General features: G+C 39.7%; 1 protein-coding gene across 1 annotated transcript in view; it reads right to left on the reverse strand.

Annotated features, from left to right (window-relative positions):
- The window catches only part of GALNT3 (polypeptide N-acetylgalactosaminyltransferase 3), a 45414-nt gene extending 25225 nt beyond the window's left edge, over positions 1-20189 (reverse strand). The window contains exon 1 of the mRNA XM_026492639.3: positions 19892-20189. The gene's annotated coding sequence lies outside the window, so the exon portion shown is untranslated. The remainder of the gene's footprint in view (positions 1-19891) is intronic.
- Positions 20190-23528: the final 3339 nt, after the last annotated feature.

Consider the following 23528-nt stretch of genomic DNA (forward strand, 5'->3'; position numbering starts at 1 on the left):
AATGACCTGGTAAGCTTTTTACATTATTTGAAGACATAAGATAAATTGTTTCAGAACCACACAATTGTTGCTGTGTAATTTCTTATGTATCAGATTTTGTTCTAGGTTCTGGCTACCAAATTAAAGATAGCTCTCACTTTCAAGGAGCAGAGACTAGTATGAAACATGGCATGTCAACATGCAACCACAAAACAGTGTGACATGTGCTAAGATGGAAGACTATGAAAGCAATATGGGAGGTAAGGAGAAACGTTAGGGATATTTTCCCAAAGATAACACTGGTGAGCAGAATCTTGAAAGATAAGCAATTTTTAGGCAGATGGACAAGAGAGAAGAGAGAGAGAGAATGGCAGACGCAAAGACATAAGAGCAAGACAAGACGTGCGCAGAGCTTGAGTACCACAGAAGTGGAAGACACAGATAGGAAATAGCAGGAGGGAGACGCTGGGAGGTCACTTACAGACCAGCACACAAAGTGAGTCTGGAATCCACCAATTTTGTTCTGAGTGGAAGGAAATGGATAATTTTAAGGAAGAATCATAACCATATTTATGTTTTAGACAAATCACAGGTTCCTCAGCACCAGTAATGTTGATGAATAAGAAATGAGGAAGGTAGGAAGGATGGAGAGGACTAATTCAGGAGTCCAGGAAGTAGAATCAGATAGGACTTGGTGAGAGAAAGGGAAGAACGGAGGGTGGATGGCTGAAGTGATTAACAACGGCAGAGAATATAGGAAGGAAGGGTAGACTTGGAGTGGGAATTAGATAATTCGTCCAGTTTGGGAGACAAATTTGAGATGCTGATAGGACTTCCAAGGTGAGTTCTCATGAGCAAAAAGATATATAGGACTGAAAATCAGGGAAAAGCTCTGTGCTAGAGATAAAAATGTGGGAGTCAGTTTGGGGGTACAGAAGGGTTCACCTACAGTATATACAGTGAAGAGGGCAGAGAAATAGCTACATTTAAGGGGTGGGAGGAAAAAGGATAAACCGGAAAGAAAGATCAGGGGGAATATGAAAACAAAATAGAGGATGGTCAAGGGAAAACAGGTTAACAGATAAAGTATCCATGTCAAGCGGATATAGATTTTACAACTTGCCATTTACACTTGAGAGATGTTAATTCTTTGGCAGTTGGGTCATCTTTAAAAGTAAACTGCACTAGACCTAGTCCAATGGGCTTTGGTGCAGGACCAGGAATGACCCTTGGCAGAGAATCCACTACACTAATTATATACAGTCTTGTCTCCAAGATCTAGAGCTTAGGATCTAGGGTACATTCAGACTAATAGGGCAACAACCTGATCTAAGAGGTTCTAGGAAGATAAGAACAGGCAAAACCTGAGGCTTCATAGGATAATAGTCACCTATGAAATACTACCTGATCACCTTTAAGTTCGATAATTAGATGTAAATCAACCTATGTTCACCCTCCTTCCTGCCCGAGTCAACCACCAAAAACTCCCTTCCCCAGTGCTGCTAGTGATACTAGATCTCCTGAGCAGCCAGGTGTAAACTAGATTAGGAATTTGAGGAGGAATGAACTGGTCTCGTTAGGATGTTTTAACCACACATAAACCAAGAAAGGGTCTGGGGAAAGTATAGAGTAAAGGAGATGACAGAAGTAGGTACTTATGTAACAGTGATGGTTTTCCCAAGACATTATATGCCAGAAATCATATTTGTGGGTAGGGCAGGGAATGAGAAAAAAGGATGGGATTAATGAGGTAGTTGGAAGAAAGTTCTTTTTTAAGAATAAATTAGAAACCAGAGAAGTTCTTCATCAATAGGGCAAATAATCCTATCATTGTGTGTGTGTGTGTGTGTGTGTGTGTGTGTGTGTGTGTGTGTGTCTCTATCTAAGGAAGTCCCTCAATTAATAGGTTTTAGTTTAGGATGTCTCCAATGAGGGGGTCAAGGAAAACTCATGAAGGACAAAAATAGTGTCTCCCTTATTCATGGTTGTTTTTCTGGCACTTACCAGAATATGTGTGACACAGTGAACACCCAATAAAGATTTGCCGACTAGAAAAGGAAAGAAGAAGGACCAAGATTTCATTTATTATTAGAAATAATAAAACAATAATTCATTTTTGTTAAATGTTGATTAGGTCCCTGATACTTGAACATTACACAGGTTCTCCTTTAGTCCTCCAACGATCTTGTGAAGTCATTCCCATTTTAATGGCAAACACTGAGACTCAAACAGATTAAGGGGCTTGGCCAATGCCATTCATTTAAGTGGAAGGGTAGCATTCTCCTAACTGTGTTCAAATTTGATCTAAATTACTAAGCTTTTAACTGAAGTTATCTGAAATAAGATCTTTAAGGGTCAAAAATTGATACTCTAGGGGCGCCTGGGTGGCTCAATCAGTGAGGCGGCTGACTTGATTTCGGCTCAGGTTGTGATCTTGGGGTCCTGGGATTGAGGCCAGTCAGGCTTCGCACTCAGCACGGAGTCTGCGGGAGGACTCTCTCTCTCCCTCTCCCCCTGCCCCTAACACTGCTCGTGTGTGCGCTCTCTCTAAAATAAATAAATAAATCTTTAAAAAAAGAATTGATATTCTACATGTAAGGAGATAAGGGGAAAACCTACGGAAAGAACTACACATAGCTTCATATCAGGTAAGGTTTTCTGAACAAATGAGTTAAAAAGGGAAGGAAAAAAGAACACACAACTGTTTTCAGAGCATATTTTTAGAAATAAAGATTGAGGATGAGATCGTGGATTTAACAATGGAGGATTAACAGATTGAGACCTTTCATAGCAGTCTACTAATGTAGAAATAGGAGGCTTTTCTCTTTTCAGATTATTTCAGATTCTTCTTTATCAATTGCTGATCACTTGAAGATTCCAACATAAATCTCCCAGGGATTTTTATATGACTTTTCTGTCCTTTGCTGCTAATATGCAATATCGGGCTTCCATTAATGAAAATTACACTCAGCATTAAGCATCTCTATCAGTGGTCTTCAACTCTGGATACACATTAGCAGAAAGCTCTTTAAAAAGAGTGCTTTAGGCTTCCCCTCTAGAGAGTTTGATTTAATTGTCCGAGGGGCAGGGCATACATCGGCCCATTTTTGTTGTTATTTTAGGCTCTCCAGATAATTCTAAAGGGCAGCAGGTGCTAAGAATCACTGGTCTAGGTCACAAGACTTTAGGCAAATCAAAACTAGCACCTGATAAGAAAAGGACTGACTTTATCCAAAGGCAACCACACAACTAATTTCTAATACTCCAAAGACAGGTTTTTCAAAATAGATTCTTGATATGAAATGAGCTAAGGTTATTGGTTTTTTTTTTTTAGATTTTATTTATTTGACACAGAGAGAGGCAGTGAGAGAGGGAACACAAGCAGGGGGAGTGGGAGAGGGAGATACAGGCTTCCCGCTGAGCAGGGAGCCCGATGCAATGCGGGGCTCAACCCCAGAAAGCTAGGATCATGACCTGAGCCAAAGGCAGATGCTTAACGACTGAGCCACCCAGGTGCCTGTGAGCTAAAGTTACTTTGACTTGGAGAGATTAGATGAAATCCAAAGCACTAATGACCCAAAGTTTCCTGAAAAGGCTTAGAGATTAATGCTGATATAAATGAGGCACTGGGGTTTTATTGCAAATTACAGTGTTGAAAATCATTTTTAAAATATTTTATTCCCATTATAAAGATGGAAAACCCAGACTCTGAACAATAAAACACATAATCCGACATAATAAAGAAAATCAGGATTCTTAATTCCCATTCCTAGGAATAACATCATGTTCCTAGACCTCACTATTTACCAAATTTGAAGATCTATGTAAAAACAGTGAAACAAAACAAATTTCTCCTAGAATCAACTTCCAATTATTAATACTTAGAAGTTTCAGAGATGAAAAAACAAAAAATCAGCACAACAGCAAATTCAGGATATAGAAACGACTAGCAGATGAAGGTCTTGTTCTTATTGTACTTCTTCTAAACCTTTAAATACCCCTATCTAAAATGGTCATTTGCTAATTATAAAACATCAGATTCACAGGAGATAGGAATACCAGGAAATTGTTTTTTAAAACAAGAAAAAATTAATTTAAATTCAAAGACCTTCTAAATTCTAAGGTATAAGTGTCTAAAATTAGAAAAAAATTAAAATTCAGAGGCCTCTGGTCTTAAAGAATATCAATCTATATGCTAGTTTATATGTAGAAATTACAAGAGAGCATTAATAATAAATAAAAATATCCGCAAAATGATATTTTAAAAGGCTAAAACAATATGCATAATTCTAACAGTCTGTGAGACTGGGTCAAAATCAATGGATTATTCTCAGGGGGGAAAATATGTTTCTCTCTGAACAGAAAGAATTGAAATACCACAAATTAAAATTATCCACAAAGCCGTGGCTACCAGTTATGTAGACTACGGTTTCTCAAACTCTAGTGTGACAGTGCATCACCCGAGGATGTTTTCTAAATGGATTCAAATGGGAAAAGATCAAGATAAGATCCATCTTTAGTCTCTGTTGTCCCTTCCAGGTGGAAAAGGACACATTGCAAAAACATTAGTTGTTAATTTAAAAATTCCAATTGAAGTAATTTTGTAAAGCAGAACATTTCATAACTGCACATCAAAGTAACGTTTAATAAAATAAGAGGAAAGTGGTCCTTTCCATTTCTTGTTCCTATATTCGTGACAATAAATCTTTACAACCCCAGGGATTTAAGGTCTGGTTCCAGGTAATTTTAACTGGCACAAAGCCTAATTGGTATATGAAACCTGCTTGCTACTGCATGAATTAAAGCATGCTATAAAGAGTTAAGGGTAATCACAAAAAGCAAAACATTACAAAACTATATACCTAAAATGTAGCGTAGATTGTAGATTAAGAAAAGTATACCATTGCAAAATTGATACATATTGGATTGTTGCCACACATTATCATCTAGATTTCCTAATCAAATTCAACAACAACAACAACAACAAACTTGCCCTAATAATAAACCTTATGTGCTCAGGCAGAAATTTTATTAAGTGCTCTCATCTGCTGGTTAGGAAAGGGAGGAGTGGCAGGAAGTCATTTCTGCTTGTATTCATTGGTAAAATCAAATTTCACGGTGACTTGCTATTGTGGTTTGTTAGTTTTGATTATGTTGAAGTCTATGTCCACATCCTTGCCTGCATTCTTCTGAGCAGGAAGTGACTTGTAGATGTATGACAGGTGACAAACACTGAATGCAAAGCAAAGTGCACTGAGATGACTACACGCTGTGTCACAGGAGGAGCAGGCAGAAATACCCCAAGGACCCCCACTAAAGACAAAGTAGAGTTGCTCTGGCTGGCTGGAAACTGCCATCAGCAGACAACTAACTGCATGTAATTGTCATAGAGTAGGATGACTTTCAGAACAGTAGTATCTGCGGGTTACGTGACAAATAGCCTAGTGACAGAGTTGACCTCCAACAACTTAGACGCACAGGATTTAATAATGAAAGGCGTGTGGTCAAACATCCAACGTCGCAGCGAAACCTGGTCAGGTAAGCATCTCCATCAGCATTATTATCATTGAAGGTGAAAGGTTATAAACAGGATCTTGATTTGTGGACCAGCTGATTCTATCTTTACAGTTTGGAGCAAACAAGTTATTATGGAACTATAATACCCTTTGGGGAGAGGGTAGGGTGATGGTAAAGGGGAGCTCACATACTCTTCAGCTACTGTGAATGACTGGAGCTGTAGAAGATACAGACTGATAGTTTATGGCACACTAGACAGTAGAGAAATTTTGAGGAGTGATTTGAGTGGTCCCACAGACTACCTACTTAACTAGTACTTCCTCTGGGCAGAAGTACTATATTTTAAAAGATTTGTCTGTATATTTATCTTGTAAACACAACTGAAGGCTCTTAGATTAGTAAGGAGACAGAAACTACACAGTGATTTGAAAAAGGAAAGTTTAATCTATTATTAAGAAAGGACTGCAGTAACAGGGAATTGGTTAGTGAGGAAAAGAAAATTCTAAATAATACAGTAGTAGATTTAAGGGGCAACCACTACCCACAAGGCTGAGAGGAAGGCCCAAGGAAGAGCCCTCCCCACACCAGCGCTGAGATCCAGAGATCTCTACAGAGAGAGCACAGTGTTGGCTCCCTGGTGGTGGAAAAGTGACAGAGGTGTCTCACTAGTGAGACCTGCCAAAAAAATCTGCCCTCTGGAGTCCCAGAAGAAGCCATTCATAGGGCAGTGTCACACCCTGGAACTTGCTAGTGCTGAGGATAACTGCTGGCTTCTGGGTGCTGATGGTGCCTGGAGTTAAGAAGCTGTCCTTTACAGGAGTCTGGTGTACTTTCATGGATAGCCTGGGCCAATATGGCGCCAGCCTGGTGCCTGGGATGAAATTTGGGCAGCAGGCTCCCTAGCAACCCAGTTTTGTGAGGCCCCCAGTGTGCACATGTGTGGGGCTAAACAGAGAGTGTGGGGAGTGGTGACCTAGGCTAGGGAACAGGTCCATGATGTCTTTGACTCCAGGGTACAACACTGCTGCCCACGTCAAGCTCTGGAGAAAGTGCAGGGGGCAAGGATGTGCCAGCTCTAGAGAAAGATGCACCATGAAATTACTTAACACTGGAGAAAACAATGTGGAGGCTGAGAAGTAGAGAAAAAGTATGCCCAGAAAGAGCCTAACCAGGAAGCTACCCCGAAACCAGGAAGGGAAGCACCTTCTACTGTCAGTGTCCCTCCAGTGCCCTCTAATGACAAGGCTTAACATCAATGCCAGTCAGCAAAGGAGAAATATTTACAGGGCCCTGCTCCATTATTACAAAGCAGAAGAGAATAAATTTGGAACCGAGAGACAATAAATTGGTAACAGCATAGTCTACCCTTTTGACTACTCAGTTTCCGTATGCACACACTTTCTCACACATTTGAACTCCTGTGCAATAACAAAATAACTCTATATTCCACCTAACTAGATGCAAGCATCCTGCTTACAAGTGAAGAGGAAACCTCAAAATGAGGTGCAGAGTGCCAACAGCCATTGTATCCATTACTGTGACAATGTAAATTACTCTTCAAATTCTGTCACGATCCCACCTAATATTTTATTACCTAAAGACTAAATTATAAACTTAATATCTAACAACTTCAATGTAATTTGTTTAAAAAAATAAAATGGGAAGGAGAGAAGAAAATGTTGTCTCCAAAAATAAGGGTTTATTAAGTATAGTGAAAACTGAATGCCCAGAAATGTTACTGAAGTGCTCCCAAATTTTTGTGGGTCCAATTACCCTCCGATTCTCGTATACTTCACAAAGACATCTAAAGTACTTGCTACTTTCTGCTCATCAGATACAATCAACATAATATTATCAATATAGTAAATCAATGTGATTTTTTTTTAAGATTTTTATTTTTATTATTTATTTGAGAGAGACAGAGAGACAGCCAGCAAGAGAGGGAACACAAGCAGAGGGAGTGGGAGAGGAAGAAGCAGGCTTCCTGCAGAGGAGCCCGATGCGGGCCTGATCCCAGAACACCGAGATCACGCCGTGAGCCAAAGGCAGATGCTTAAGGACTGAGCCATCCAGGCGCCCCTCAATGTGATATTTTTGTGGGTTGTTGGGATAATTAAGATTTCTAGGACAGGAGAGTTGACCTGGCCCTGGCTATGCTAGATAAAAGCAAATTGCCTACGGTGGTCCTTGTAAATTGATATGGAGAAAAAGCAATTAACCAAGTCAATAGCTACATACCAAACGCCAGAGACTGTGTTGATTGTTTCAAGTAAAGATACCACATTTGGGACGGCAAGCACATTTGGAATCATCCAAGGATTAAGTTGACAATAGTCCATTCATTCTCTAAGATTCATCCAACTTCTGCACAGGCCAAATAAGTGAGTTAAATGAAATGTGATAGATATCTCAAGTCTTATTTCAAATCTTTGATGGTGGCACTGATCTCAACAATTCCCTTGGGGATACAGTATTATTTCTGATCTATTATCTTTGAAGGAGGAGAAATTCTAAGGTCTTCCAGTTAGCTCTCCTATACAATGGTCCTCAATCTATGACTCTCCAATTATACATTAAGAAATGGGGAAATTAGCACAGGACATATCTGCTGACACCTGGGCCCTCTGTGAGTCAGACTTGAGCAAAGACGCCATCTATTACTTAACTACTACAATTCCCCATTATGACTAGAGGACCACAAATGGTATTTTGGCTTCCTGGGAATTAGTATGAAAGGTCTGAGTATTTTCTTTTCCCCAGAGCATGGCTACATGTCCCTCTGGAGAAGGCTGTTGAGGAAGATCCATGGTGTATGCTTGAAGCAATTGTGCAGCCTTCCTCAAGACTAAGCCTCAACTTCAATCAAAGGGCTCTGGGCCTGTGAATTGACTTAACATTTGGAAACTGGGTGAGAGGTAATGCGGCTCAACCTTGGCAGCTAAAGTCAGTGTTTTTGCCACAGGCCTGGAGTTTTTTCTGGTATTTACACAAAGTGATACTGTGGTATTGCCCATCTATTTCATTCATTCTATTTGCAAAACAATGCCTTCTGATTACATCTCTGTCCCCGATTTCCATTATTATTTATATCCCTTCTTTGTCTTTGGTGATTAAATGCTACCACTTGTCTTCTGCTACTATGGAATCCCATCATCTCCACTGAAACCAAGGAGCCAATCTTAATGGACTACAGAGGAGAGCAATCACAGACTTTTTTTTTTTTTCCCCACTCATGCAGGGGCTTCCCTCACTACTGTTTTTCTCAATATCTTAGTAAAGGGAGAGTGTACTGGGCCTTGTCATGGAATATAGTTGGAGGAGGGGCATGCAGGTTACATACAACAAGTTTAGTGAACATTCCTTTTATGAAGGAGTCCCAAAAGTCACAAGTAGTAGACAATTTCTATCCACTCATTCTCCCTTTTGAGGCCTCAGAATATTCAGGGATAGAGGAATGGGGGAGCAAGTGAGTAGGACTGCTTGCTGCTCAACTGCTATCACTTCGCACTCACCTTTCTACAGGCTTATCTACAACTCAATGGTACTCATCCTCCACCTCTCAGCTTCCATTCCTCTCCAGAAAAAGGGTCAGCAAACTTTCTATTAAGGGCTGAATAGTAAATATGTTTTACTTTGTGGACTTATGGTCTCTATTACAACTACTCAACTCCATTCTTGTTGTGCAAAATCAGTCATACACAATACACACACAAATGGGCACAGCTAGTTCCAATAAAATTTTGTTTACAAAAAACAGGTGGTAGACAGAATTTGGTCCAAAGGCTGTAGTTTGCCAACTCCTGGTCTAGAAATCCAAAAAGGCTTCAACGTGAACATTTATATATTTCCCTGTACTTACCCAGTCTCCATTAGCTTCCACATTCTCAGATGTAAAAGAACCAAATAGTCCTTCACAAATCCATAATATCATTTAAAAAACAGGCATAAAAGCAACATCTGCCTTTAAGATTAGGCTATATTTGCACCTATTTTGAAACACTCAATATCCCCCCACTTACCTAGTCATCATCTGAAATTCCTGCATCACCCACCCCTCATGGGGAAAGAATGAAAATGTCTTTGTTTCATTTAGAAATAAACCAGTGTCAGACTAAACTTTAATTCTCTCAAAACCAACCTCAAACAGGATAATTTTCCTCGGGACCATACACAGACAATTACCACACAGTGAGGCCTAGGGGAATGCTGAATGCCAAGCTCCATATAGAGAAGGGATGGGTACCTAATTCCATGGGATTTGTACTTAATTCTCTAGGCAAAGGGGAGAGGGCCTGAAGGATTTTAAGTAAGGTGATGACCTAATCCCACAACTGAAATTCAAAATGGTTACTCTTGAAGCTGGGATGAATATGGATTTCTTTTTCTTTTTCTTCCCTGGTTTTTTTTTTTTTTTTTTTTTTGGTGGGGGGCAAGCCAGAAAGGAGATTGAAGGTGATTTGGAGACTATTAAAAGTAATCCAGGTGAGAGATTGAATAGAAGGGGTGTGAAGGCTTGGGAAGAGATCTGGAGGTTAGGGTTAGCTGAATTCAGTAAATGAATCGATGTGGAGGTTGGGAAGGTGGTTAAATGGTTAAGTGTGTAAAGATGGGTTCTTGACTTGCTGAAAAAGACCAGCTAATGAGCGCTCTCTGTTCTAGATTATCTGCAGAGGAAGACCTGGAGCTCACATAATAGGGCAAGAGGCCATGAATGCAACAGAGGTCATGATAGAGGGTAAGCGTATGAGAGAGACCGAGGTAATGACAGCAACAAGTATCAATCAGTTCAAAAAGATGGGTCACATCTGAAAAAACAAGTCATGGTCAAAAAGCTCAAATAAAACAAAGAAAATAATAATTTGCATCAGAAGTCCTCTCCGTACTATTAACTGTCCCCCAGAAGGACCCACTCTGCCATCAGGTATTTAGTACCAGGTGTCCTTTTACCCTTTACCCTATTCATCGGACTCTAAATTATCAAACCTGCAAGGTGTCATACTATTCGCCTCATCAATGTATCAATCAGGTGTAAGGATAACTTCTAGAAATTTATCCCACAGATATGCTAATAGAATGATAACCTGTAACTGTGCACATTAAAGCATCATTTTAACATCAAAATGCTAGAAGGACCAACAACTCTACCAGTAGGAAAATAAATTATAACAGATAAATAAATTATGATTGGGTCATATGATGGAATATTATGCCAGGTTAAAAACAAACAAGGTACTTTATATGCTGATATGAGGTTATCTCCACAATAAGTTAAAAAAAGAAACAAAATTCATTTGCATTTTTATGTATGCAACTTACATATATTATTATATATATATATGTATATATATGTACATACACACGCACACACACATATATATATATATAAAGAGAACATTGTTTGCTCATAGGGAGGAAAACCAGGTGTAAGGGGCAACAGTGAAAGGAAAACTTATCATACACACCTCTTTACTTTTTAAAAATTTTGGGCCCTGTGAACTACTTAAAAAATGAGGTAGAAAAAAAACTGAAGGTAGAATAAAGATCTTCTGACAGGTAATATCTCAAATTTCTTAATTCCATTCATCATTTCTCAAGAAGCTACTGGGGAATGTATTCCATCTACACAAGAAAGTAAATAAATAACAAAATCATCTGTATCTAAGAAATAGGGACTCCATCAGAAATGTCAGTAAAGAAAAATCCCGAACAACTGCTGTGGAACAGGTCTAGAAAGCAACAATCCAAATTGGAACAAGAGGACAGAGAGCTTCAGAAGAAACCAATAAATCAGTGTGATTATGTGGAAAAATCACACTGAAAAGATGTGGGAGTATGTAAAAATAGAAATTGATAGGTGGAAAAACTAAGCTATCTTTTTCTTAAATGAATTAATTATTAACTCCATGGTTAAAAAAATTTTTTACTTCGACTCACAGTACGCTTTCGTGGCTCAGCAGTAAACAATATGTACATAATAATCGTAAGTAAATACTAAAATGTGAGAATTATAGCAGGAGGCGGAAGAAGGGAGAGCAAGGGTTATGTGTGTAAAAGAGCTAAATATTTATCTACTTTAATGGGAAATCAGTAGATAATATCAAATATTGATAAATTAAGAAATAGCAGTATACAAATATGATTGCAAAAGGCAAATACTGGAAGAAACACCTAAAAGAGGTTAAAGTTGTTGCCTGGAGGCAGCAGGACCAGGGGAGATGAGAGTTGACTGGATTTTATTTTTTATTCTTAATGTTTTTAAAAGATTTATTTATTTGAGAGAATGAGTGAGAGAGCAGGAGGGGGGAGGCAGAGGGAAAGAGAGAAGCAGACTCCCCGCTGAGCAGGGAGCCCAACACTGGGATCCTGGGGATCCCACAGATATGCTAGTATGCTAGTAGAATGATAGCCTGTAACTCTGCACATTAAAGCATCAGTTTTATCTCCACAATAAGTTAAATTAAAAAAAAAAAAAAGAGTTGACTGGATTTTTGTTGCTCTTGCTGTTGTGAGCCTTTTAATAATTCTAATTTTATTTACATATAAGTACAGGATTTGGAATCAGACAGCTTGGATTTGAATACTGGCTCTGACATTTTACTGGCCTCGTAGACAGAGGCAAATTACTTAATCTCTCAATTTTCCTGTCTCTAAAATAGAAAAATAGCATGCACCTCATTGAGTGGCTTTGAAGATTAAATGTTTAATTCATGTAAGTTGCTTAAAATATGCCTGGCACATAAGTGCTCAGTAGTAAAATAGTAAACAAGAGCTAATACTTATTAAGACAACAAATATTAACTTCTGTTACTTAATAAAAATATAAAGACATTAATAACTAAAATCTAATTTTAAAAACATGAGCCACATATTAAAGTCTGTTCCCTTTGTGAGAAAACTCACAAAGTTAACACTCCCAGGTATTAAATCAGACTTTATTTCTTGAGACTACAGTCTTCACTTTAATCCATAGTTGTGGTGGAGGTGGGGGAGGGGAAGACTGGTGAAAAATTCTACTTAGTGCTGGAAAGGGGGAGCTCAAACTGGAATCTGAAGGATGAGTTTTAGCTAGATAGGCCAAAAGAGGAGGAAAGAGAATTCCAGGCAGGGACGATGACACTTGAAAAGACAGAGGCAGGAGGAACACGGTAATAAAAAAAGGCTAGCAGAGCTGGAACAGAGAGTAACATGACAGAGGTGTGCACACCACACAGGAGCTAAATCGTGCCAGGCCTTAAGGCTGAGTCAAGGAGTTTGCCTTATCCTAAAGTAATGAAGGGCTTTAAGCAATTTTTCAATGTTTTGAAAATATCCCTCTTGGTATAGCACGGGGAACCAGCCAGGAAGAATTCAGATAATCAATAGGGAGGCATTTGCAAAAATCCAGGCAAGAGATGATGGTAGTGACAGGAATGGAGAAAAGTAGATAGATTTGAAGAGGTGAAACTGACAGAATGCCTTTTTTTTTTTTTGGTTTAGTCTGATTATATGATTTAAGTAACCATATAATCCCCCTTAACTCCTCACCAATAGCAATATACTCAGCTGTAAAACATTCATAAACAAAAACTATAAGACATTTCAATCACAAAGTTAACTCTTTGCCTCTAAACTGTAAAACCCAGGTCTTGGAACAAAACTAAAAGGCACAAAAATAATATAGAATTCAAAGAAATAAGATGGAAATAGCAAAAATCTAAATTCAATAGACTAATTAAGTACATGAAACAGGTTTCCTAACTCTTCAATTTCTGTGGCTGCTGCCCAGAAAAAAAGCAAATATACTGCCTGCCCGATGCCTCTCCCCTCCCTGTGCCACTTTTACCCTAATATTTTTACTTCACAGTAGGCTTAGAGGAAAGAGAAATATTCCACGTTTTGCAAACATCTAAAGGGGTGTGTGGGGGTGTGTGTGTATACACACGGGCACAAAAGCAGACTATATTAAATCATACACGTAAAGTGCATGATAGAAGTATGCATGGGACATCTCCCCCCAGCTCATGTGTATGTGGAGGTGTGTGTGTGAAGGGATATAGTTTCCTAAGTGAGGTGAGAACTCAAGTGAGTCTTAAGAACCAGAAAGAGTTATAGAGGTAAAGATAAAAGGAAGGTACCTCAGCAGGGGGGAGTAACAAGAGAAAAGCAGACAGGAAAAAACTGTGAAATCTGTTGTAGGAAAATAAAATTTTGGTTTATGGAGTACAATTGCATAGTTAAGCAAGGGTCAGATTCTGTGGGACCATTTTAAGGACCACGGGTTCTATCCTGAGCTATCCTGAGCTATCTTATTAAAAGATTTAAGCAGAGGAGAGAGAAATTTGCGTTTACATTTTTAGAGATCATCAGCTGAGGGGTTCCGCTGAGGATGAATTTAAGCTTAACACCATCTGCTAAGATATCAGGTAGCAGGTGGATATGGTACCCCAGTTAAGAGTTGATGAGACCCTGAACTAGAGCAGAAGTAGAAGAATTTGTGGGGAAAAGAAGGGCAGATTCAGTGATCTGATAGTCATGGAAGTTAAGAAAAGAGAGTAAAAAAATGACCTCTGGATTTCTGCCATGACAGCTGGATAGTGGTACAGATCCATAAGCCATCCTCCAAAATCCCTGGAGCCAAATATGTCTCAAAATTCAGAATATTTTTTTAAAAAATTCAGAATATTTTGGATGTTAGAAAGGAGATATGGTTTACATACCCGATATAACACTGTATCCCCAGCAGTGCCTGGAACAGTATCAGGTAATCAAATGTAGCAGTGTATCTGCAGCAAGACACATCCCATCAAGTGCAATAGATGATAAATAGCTTCCTGACAGTGCATTTAGGTTTTGTTGCAAATTGAGTTCAAGTTTTGTTGACAAATGAGTTACCAAAAACATTTTGGTTTTCAGGGATTTCTTTTTTTTTGGTTTTGTTATTGTGGATAACAAATGTTAAATGTAGTAACACTCATAAATAAAATATAGGAAGTAAAACAGGTTGTTTTTGTTTTTGTCTTTGATGGGATGAATCTTCTGGTTTACTCAGGTATAATCTCAGATAATTATGACATCTTAAAGATGTCCAGCGGGCAATGGGATAGCTGAACAAACTAGTTGGGGCAGTTTGAAACTAAAACAATTATAGGGAAAATGTATACTCGGGGAAATATTCTCTACTTGGTGCCAAAAATATAAGCCCAACTCAGAGAATGACTCAAGGAACTCCATCTGTCAATAGTCACTAATGACCTAGAATTCAGAGTCCTACTTGTCTCTGCTTTACCACATAAATTTATGCATTTTGGTCTCTTGCCATTGCTGGCATTGATTTGAATTCAATGTTGCTATTAGCAGTACATTAATTGTGTTAAAATTACCCAAATTATAGAAAATGAATTATTCTGATATTAACTAGATGCATAATTAGGTGATTGAAAATATGTCCTTCTCAATCAGATTTTCTAACCATAAAAGATGTCATAACAAATGCATTTCTACACTTTATGAACCCGAGAACTGAATATGTTCTCAAGACGATTTGGGTATTGATCATTTGCAAAATATTAAATATACTAATTTTCTTTTGGAGAAAAATTCCTTCTATTAGGAGTTAAAATTAAAAGCTTCTATGAAAGGTTTAATTAATCAATCGATCAGAGTTTCCAAGCCTTTATCCCTACAGGTCACTTAGGGACCTCATCCAATCTCTCAATCTCGTCTTTTTAGGGGCTAGGAGTCTGATTCCTAGAATTTGTCTCTTATATCTGTTTCATAGCAAAAGAAAAAAATATATAAAATGTTAACAGACTACAAACCAACAATAAACTGGCTTATGTTTACTCTAATTATTTTTTTAACATCCCATCTAGCACTATTAGCAAACCATAAAATTTAGAACTTAGAACAGAGCTGGACAGAATTATTTTTCTCTCTCAAACTTTCACTTGATAATTGTTACCATCAAAATCCCCTCAGAAAAACCTTTCTGGTTTTTCCTGTCCCCAGACATACTACACTATGTTGAAGGATCCATTTAAAATACAATAATGTACAGTGAAGTTTCATGCAGTTCCTATGTTTGAGAGAGTTAGTCTAGCATCAGGTCCTAGAGTCTCAAGCCCTAAATGTTTAATGCAGATTAGAGTTAATTGTATATTTTTAAAAATGTACAGTTTGGTTTTCTTTCTTTTAAATATGTGTGTGCATATGACACAGTACTCTAATAGAAAAATCAGACTTAAAAATGCAAATTCAATTGGATGCCATTATTTGCATTGTAGGTTCTAGCCCATTTGTGGTCATAAAAATCAATCCAGTGTGTTGAGACCAGTATTTTTAAAATAACAGAGAAAATCCACCTGGGTAAGGTTAAATATTGTTTTGTTTTGTGAGACTTGTTACACACACACACACACACACACACACAGAGTGTACTGCACTGAAGCATAGAATACATTTCTTATTGAGGATTGCAGTCCAAAAAGAAGTTTTAAAAATACTAATGTTGAAGAAGTGTGCTTGCCAGCCAAAAATCTTGAGTGTTGCCAATGGAGGGATGACCCTGGGTTGCTGCCTCATAAAATATATTTTAAGCCAATACAATAAAAGATCAGAAGACTAAATTATGTTGTCCGTGTTGACTCAAAAAATTAACTGTGGCTCTGAAATACCAAGGAAGGATTAAACATCTCAATCCACATGGCATCTTTAACACACATGTGATCCACAGTAAAAGAATGATATACTCACTCATTCTCATGGAGTCAGGCATCATCTGGACAAATTAGGGTAAATCAGAGCTGGACAAAGAACAACTGACTATTCTGTACTCATAAAGGCCTTCCAGACCATATGAAAGACAAAGAGATAAACATCGTATGATAAACGGGATTAAGGGTGGTGAAAAGATAACATGAACCTTGAGTCAAGTCTCTGGTAATAATAATGCCATGTCTACCACTAACTTGCTGGGTGAACTGAAGTTAAAATATCTCTCTCAGCTTTGGTTTATTACAAACTGTATGGATTGACTGAATATCCAAAGTGAGAAGGGGATTCTGATAATGAGAGGACAAGAGGAGTTTCCTGATTTAAGGCCTCATTACCTTAATCTAGGGAAGTATTATTTTTTTTCTATTTTACAGATAGTTTAACTGAGGCACACTGTTACTCTAGCTAATGCAAACATGTTACATTTCTTCCTTAAGAGTAAAGATAATCTAATAACATCTGGCTCAATCATCAATGAAGTTTTAATTAATACTCTAAACTTGAGGAACAACACCTACTTCTAATTTTTAAATGGTATTTAGCATATGTATTTCTCTGTATGGAGATAAGATTAGGAGGGCCGGCCACGCTCTTTTGACAAAAGCAGAAAGCATTGGTTGAAAACATCATTAATAATTATGTCCTGTGTGTGTGGTTGACTTATTACCTTTAAATGAATGTTAAAAAAATAATAATAAATTAAAAAAATAAAACAAAAATGAGAGAGGGAGGCTCCTGACTATGGGAAACAAACTGAGGGTTCTTGGAGGGGAGAGGTGGGGAGATGGGGTAACTGGGTGATGGACATTAAGGAGGGCACTTGATGGAATGAGCACTGGGTGTTCTGTACAACTGATGAATCACTGAACTCTACCTCTGAAACTAATAATACAGTATATGTTAATTAAATTGAATTTAAACAAAAAACTTAATAAAAATAACAACATGAGGGCTTCAGAGGGGAGGGGGGTGGGGGAATGGGATAGGCTGGTGATGGGTAGTAAGGAGGGCACGTATTGCATGGTGCATTGGGTGTTATACGCAATTAATGAATCACCAAACTTTATATCAAAATCCAGGGATGTACTGTATGGTGACTAACATAATATAATAAAAAAAATTAAAAAAAAAAAAACACCTTGAGGTACCACCTTACACCAGTTAGAATGGCAAAAATGGACAAGATAGGAAACAACAAATGTTGGAGAGGATGTGGAGAAAGGGGATCTCTCTTACACTGTTGGTGGAAATGTAAGTTGGTGCAGCTGCTTTGGAAAACAGTGTGGAGGTCCCTTAAAAAGTTAAAAATAGAGCTACCCTATGATCCAGCCATTGCACTACTGGGTATTTACCCCAAAGATACAGACGTAGTGAAGAGAAGGGCCATATGCACTCCAATGTTCATAGCAGCAATGTCTACAATAGCTAAATCGTGGAAGGAGCCGAGATGCCCTTCAACAGATGACTGAATTAAGAAGCTGTGGTCCATATCTACAATGGAATATTACTCAGCCGTCAGAAAGAATGAGTTCTCAACATTTGCAGTAACATGGACAGGACTGGAGGAGATTATGCTAAGTGAAATAAGTCAAGCAGAGAAAGACAATTATCATATGGTTTCACTCATTTATGGAACATAAGAAATAGCAGGGAGATCAGTAGGAGAAGGAAGGAAGAATGAAGCGGGGGTAAACAGAAGGGGGAATGAACCATGAGACTGTGGGAAACAAACTGAGGGCTTCAGAGGGGAGGGGGTGGGGGATTGGGATAGGCCAGTGATGTGTATTAAGGAGGGCACATATAGCATGGTGCACTGGGTGTTATATGCAAGTAATGAATCATGGAACATTGCAACAAGAACTGGGGATGTACTGTATGGTGACTAATATAACAAAATAAATATCATTTTAAAAAAACAACAACAGCAAACTATAGGATTTGCCTAAGGCATTTTGTTAAGTGTGAAATTAAAAATATATTTTTAAAAATCAGCAAATATAGAAGTAAACAAATGTGGGCACTGGAATTGCCATTTATTATTAGAAATCTCTATGTAAAAATGCTATAGTTAAAGCGATATTAAAAAGAAAGATGCTTGGTACAAATAAACTGTTCAGAATGTTTAAACTAATATGTATGCTAGACTTCAGATATTAAAAGTAAAAGTTAAATTTAAAGAATTCTAATTGTAGGGGCGCCTGGGTGGCACAGCGGTTAAGCGTCTGCCTTCGGCTCAGGGCGTGATCCCAGCGTTATGGGATCGAGCCCCACATCAGGCTCCTCTGCTGGGAGCCTGCTCTTCCTCTCCGACTCCCCCTGCTTGTGTTCCCTCTGTCACTGGCTGTCTCTATCTCTGTCAAATAAATAAATAAAATCTTAAAAAAAAAAAAAAAAGAATTCTAATTGTAGTGTATGACTTTAACTTCATGTCTTTTAGCCACAGACTGAAAGAAAATGTATACAGTAAAAGAAGCAACAGATTTTCTCACAACCAGAAATTCTCAAATGAAAATGCAGCAACTTTCTTATTTTTTAGCCATGGAATTTGAATGTAAATGTCTTCATTATGTAGTATAACTTTTATAGCAAGTTACACTGGCTTAATAACATTTTCTGTTAACTCTATGGGGTTCTAAAAACAGAAATAGTTATTTGATGAGTTTGAAGTGAAGTGTTTTTGATGAGTTTCGAGAAGGAAATAAAAGGCTAAGGTAAGCACCAGTTTCACCCTCAATTCTTAAGCTTCAGAAAAGCCTAATTAGGCAGGGAAAGGAATTTGGGCCTGGCACACCCAGGTTCAGTCGTGGCAGGATCCTGAAACAAAGTTTTTCTGAACCTTTGAGTCATATGCCACAGGCAAACCAGAGCCACGATATACAGGTCTTTAAGTCAACAGGTCCTTTAACGAGATGGTGTGCGGTTAGTGAGTGGCAGTTGGATTTCTTCCTGCCACGAAGAAAATAACTCTTCTCGAAAAAACCGGAAAGTGGGCGCAGCTCTGGCTTAGGGAGTGCACCCGGAAAAGTGTAGAGACCAGAGAGAGGGAGAGAGAGAGGGATGTCCGCGTCCCGACCACAGAGCGCTTTCCAAACCACTCGGAAACCATTTAAATGGCTCGGGCGGCCGCGGTTTCCAGCCTAGGACTGTCTGGGGTCCGGCTGGGAAAGTTGCCGGGCAAAGCCATGCCCTTTCCCGTCGCGGACTTGTTCCCCCCCCCACCCCACCCCTCCGTCCCCGTACAGGGACAAGAGGAGCCCAGCAACCTGTTAGCACGCGTGGAAACGCGGCCGTCTCGCGGCTAGCCCAGTCCCTCAGACCCCCACTCTGAGACTCTTCCAGGGTCAAGCTGCGGACCACCAGGACTTCTGCCTGGGTCCGGCTCCTCGGGAGCCTTCCTACAGAGGCTGCCAGGGGCGACTGGGCTACCCCCGGAGCGCCACCTGCCCCGGCCTCGGGCGCCCCTTTCGGCGTCTCGGGAGGGGCAACTGAAACACTGCTCTCGAGACCACCTCCAACCGGCTACTGGGACCGTACCCCTCTCCCTACCACGTGAACCTCCGAGTCCGTCCCACCGCCCCCTCCGACGCTGCCCAGGGTCTACTGGTCCCCCGCCCCTGGCCCGAGCGCCGGCCCGCCCGCTTACCTGGCGGGTGGGCACGGCAGGGCGGCGGGAAGCAGCGGCCGGGCGGGCGCTGGACTTGGGCCGGGCGCCAGGTGCAGGTGGTGGCGGCGGCGGCGCCTCTGGTTGCTGTCGCTACAGTTGCCGCTCAGTCCAGCTCCTCCTCCGCCGCCGCCGCCTCCTGCCTTCCCGCTGGGCCTCCTGCGTTGCCAGGAGAGGCCGAACCGAGGCTCCGCTTCCTCTTGGAGTCTCCCAGGTGAGCTCCAGCCTGCGACGTCGGCAGGGGCGAGGCCCCCGTCCCGCGCCTGCGCGCCAGCCTCCTGCCCCGCCCAAGCCCTACCTGAGCGCTCCAGGTGAGGACCCAGCGCCGCGCGCGCTGGGTGGGGGCGCCGTCCGGGCGGAGCGCAGCCGCCGCGCCCCTTCTCTCGCCGCGGACGTGAGGCTAGTTCTCCAAGCGAGGCACGCCTCCGCCCGTCTACATTCGAGGAGTCCTGCCCTGACCTGGTGGCAGTGGTCACCTTGTAACCAGAACTCAGTCTGGGTCCTTGGGGAACCAGAAGGTCTATATTTCCCTCACACACTTCTTCCCTTCTCTACGGTTCGCCAAAATGAAGGGCTGCACTGCCCGGAGCCTGGGGGACCCAGTGCCCCCGAGAACCACCTCATGACGGCTGCAACTGTTGGCTCGTATGGTTTCCTCGAGCAAGGTTCAGCAGCTTCTGTCACCAGTTAGGTTCGTGAGCTATTGGGTGAGCTTCCTTCCCATGTGCTAGTCTTGATTTCATCACTTGACTCACTTAGGCACAGCTAGTGGTTTCCGTTTCTGTAAGCGCGCGCTCTGGTAGGGGCGCCTCACGTCCAAAGGAGGAGCCTCCCTCCTCCAAAGAAGAGCCTCTGGTATTTGGCAGAGACATGCTAACTTGGGGCGCACCACCCCTTCCTGGGTTGCTGTCGAAAGGCAAACCAATTCCCAGGCGAGAGAGAAAGCAGCGACAATAGAGAGAAACCTGCTGTCCTTGTTTAGAAAGATACTGGCTTCCTGGAGAGGTTTGCTTGAAAGCTCACCATCTATTGGGAGGGTGACAATGCAGACTCTAGGGAGACAGGGGGGTTTGCCACTGTTTTTAAAGACAGAATTTTTTCAACAGTATTTTTTTCCTTTTATGATATTTACAACTTTGTTTCAACCTTCCTTCTGCTGTTATGACAAAACATTGACACACCCAAAAGCAGGACTTAAAAATGACCTTTATACCGTCCCATAAACTCATTCACTATTTGGCTCTATCTTCAATGTACATAGGAATATAAATAGAAAAATAGCCTAAAATGTTTTTGTAGCATGCTTAATTACGTGGTGGTAGGTTTTTCTATAAAGTTTAGCTGTGGTCTTCCTCCTGCATTTTGACACATACACGTATGGTTTCTATTTATTGGTATATTAGTGCTATGTGTGACCTAAAATTAAAATTTAGAAATATGGTTAGTATAGTATCAATAGGTGTAACTTTAGAACTTGGCTAGTCTGACATTGGTTTTAGCATCCACAGTACTATTCCTTTTTTTAAAAGATTTTATTTATTTATTTGAGAGAGAGAGACAGAGAGAGAGAGAGAGAGCACAAGTGGAGGGGAGAGGCAGAGGGAGAGGGATAAGCAGACTTGTGCTGAGCAGGGAGCCTGATGCAGGGCTCCATCCCAGTACTCTGAGATCATGACCTGAGCCGAAGTCAGACACTTAACTGACTGAGCCACCCAGGTGACCCCATCCACAGTACTATTTCATACCCCGTCTATGAATCAGATATAAAACTTTGGTTAGTTGTTTGTATTGTAGTTATTTTGCAAGCATCATGGAACCTTTTTGTGTTTGTGACATTTTAATATCACTACCTACAAACAATTTTTAAGCTTTCTCTCTCTCCCCTGCAAAAAGTTCAGGAGCTACTTATATGTATGACCATACTAACTTGATAATATTTGTCCTTAGGTCCAGAGCTGAAAATACTACCTACACAAATCCACCTCCCCCACCCCTTTTTTTGAGGTTCTGCAACTTTCTTTGTTGTTTGCCTGTAGATGGAGATTAGAGTCTCAGTCTTTGGGAAATTTGGGAGAGATCCTGAATGTATAACCACAGAGTCTGTATCCCTTGTCTTGCATTACCCATCTCTGAATGAGGCAAGAGCCAAAGATTATCAGAGGTTTGAGGTCCCACTAGGCAAAGAACAACAATTTTCGCTGACAAGAGCAAAACAGAGCAAATGGATATAGAATAGCAATTTGGAATCCAAGGACTGAGATTCATTGACAGTAAGACCCGTAAAGTCAAATAATAGCTGGAAAAAGAAGCTAGGGCAGACCTAAAAAAGAGAGCAAGAAAATAGGATCAAAATGCTGCATGAGGGGTGAAAAAAGAACAGAAAAAATATAAAAATCAGAAGTTACTAAAAATTGACTGCCAGTTTTACAATAGAGACAGATAATTTAAACAAGGAAAATAGTATTTTCGGGTCTGGCATACCTACCAGCATTATATGCAATATTTTGTTTCATTCTGAAAGCAAAGTCTTAAAATTAATAAAACTTTTTTACTTAACAATAAAATCAAAATGCTGCAGGCCCAGAAGAAAAGTATTATGCTGCAATCTTTAATGCCCTAAATCCAATGAGATAAAGAATTTTTGAAAGTATCATCCTATTCAAGATTATGAAATAAAGAATTTGTGTTATAATTGGGAAATTAGTATTTCTTTATAAAATAAAACCCAGGAGACTTAGTGTAGGCAGTGTAAGCTTCTCAGAAACAAGCTTATTTCAATACTGTATGTTTGGCATGTAATGGCAGTTAAAATAAAAAATTAAGAGGATTTCACACAGGAAAGAAGAAACATATTTATCTACACACGGGGGGGGGGGAAGGACAGAGAGAGAGAACTAGCCATAAAAATGCTTATTTGTATAGATTTAAAATAATACTCACTGTTTAATAATTTTCGTTAACATTTAAATTAATGCCAAGACCAGTATCTAATACTTAGTAGGTACTCAATAAATATTTGTTAAATTAATAAATTGATCCATTAAATACCATGACAAAAACATTATGCATAATGTCTTATGCAGAATACAAGTCCAAAGAATGGTTTAACCAAATAGTATGGAGAAATAATCTAAGGCAAGTAAGAGTAATGGACTAAGAATTGGAGGGACAAGCATCTAATAACAATAGCTATCAGTTATCATGTACTGATGTTTCAAAAAGCACTATGCAAGGCAACTTATACTCCTACAAGTTGCTTTACTTCTGGGCTGAAATTTCCTCTTCCTCAAAATAAAATACTGGTACATGGTGATCACCAAGTTCCTTTACACACTGATTCATGTAAATTCCATGGTAAGATAATGGTCATGCAAAAAAAATCTTCTGGATATAGGAATAGCAATTAATGGAAAACAAAGATGAAGGAATAAGAATTACTTAACTGAGATAGAAATTTTAATTATAAAATTAATTATAATATATAATGTAACTAGTAAAATATTCAGATTCAGTAAGTGCACATTTAAATGTTTTTAGTTTGTTAATTGTTTAATTGTTGATTACCCAGGGCTTAGCAACTTTAGCTTGGACATACTGCCTGCCTGGCTTAGCCTTTAAA

This window comes from Ursus arctos, unplaced genomic scaffold (genome assembly GCF_023065955.2).
Source record: "Ursus arctos isolate Adak ecotype North America unplaced genomic scaffold, UrsArc2.0 scaffold_1, whole genome shotgun sequence".
Lineage (NCBI taxonomy): Eukaryota > Metazoa > Chordata > Mammalia > Carnivora > Ursidae > Ursus > Ursus arctos.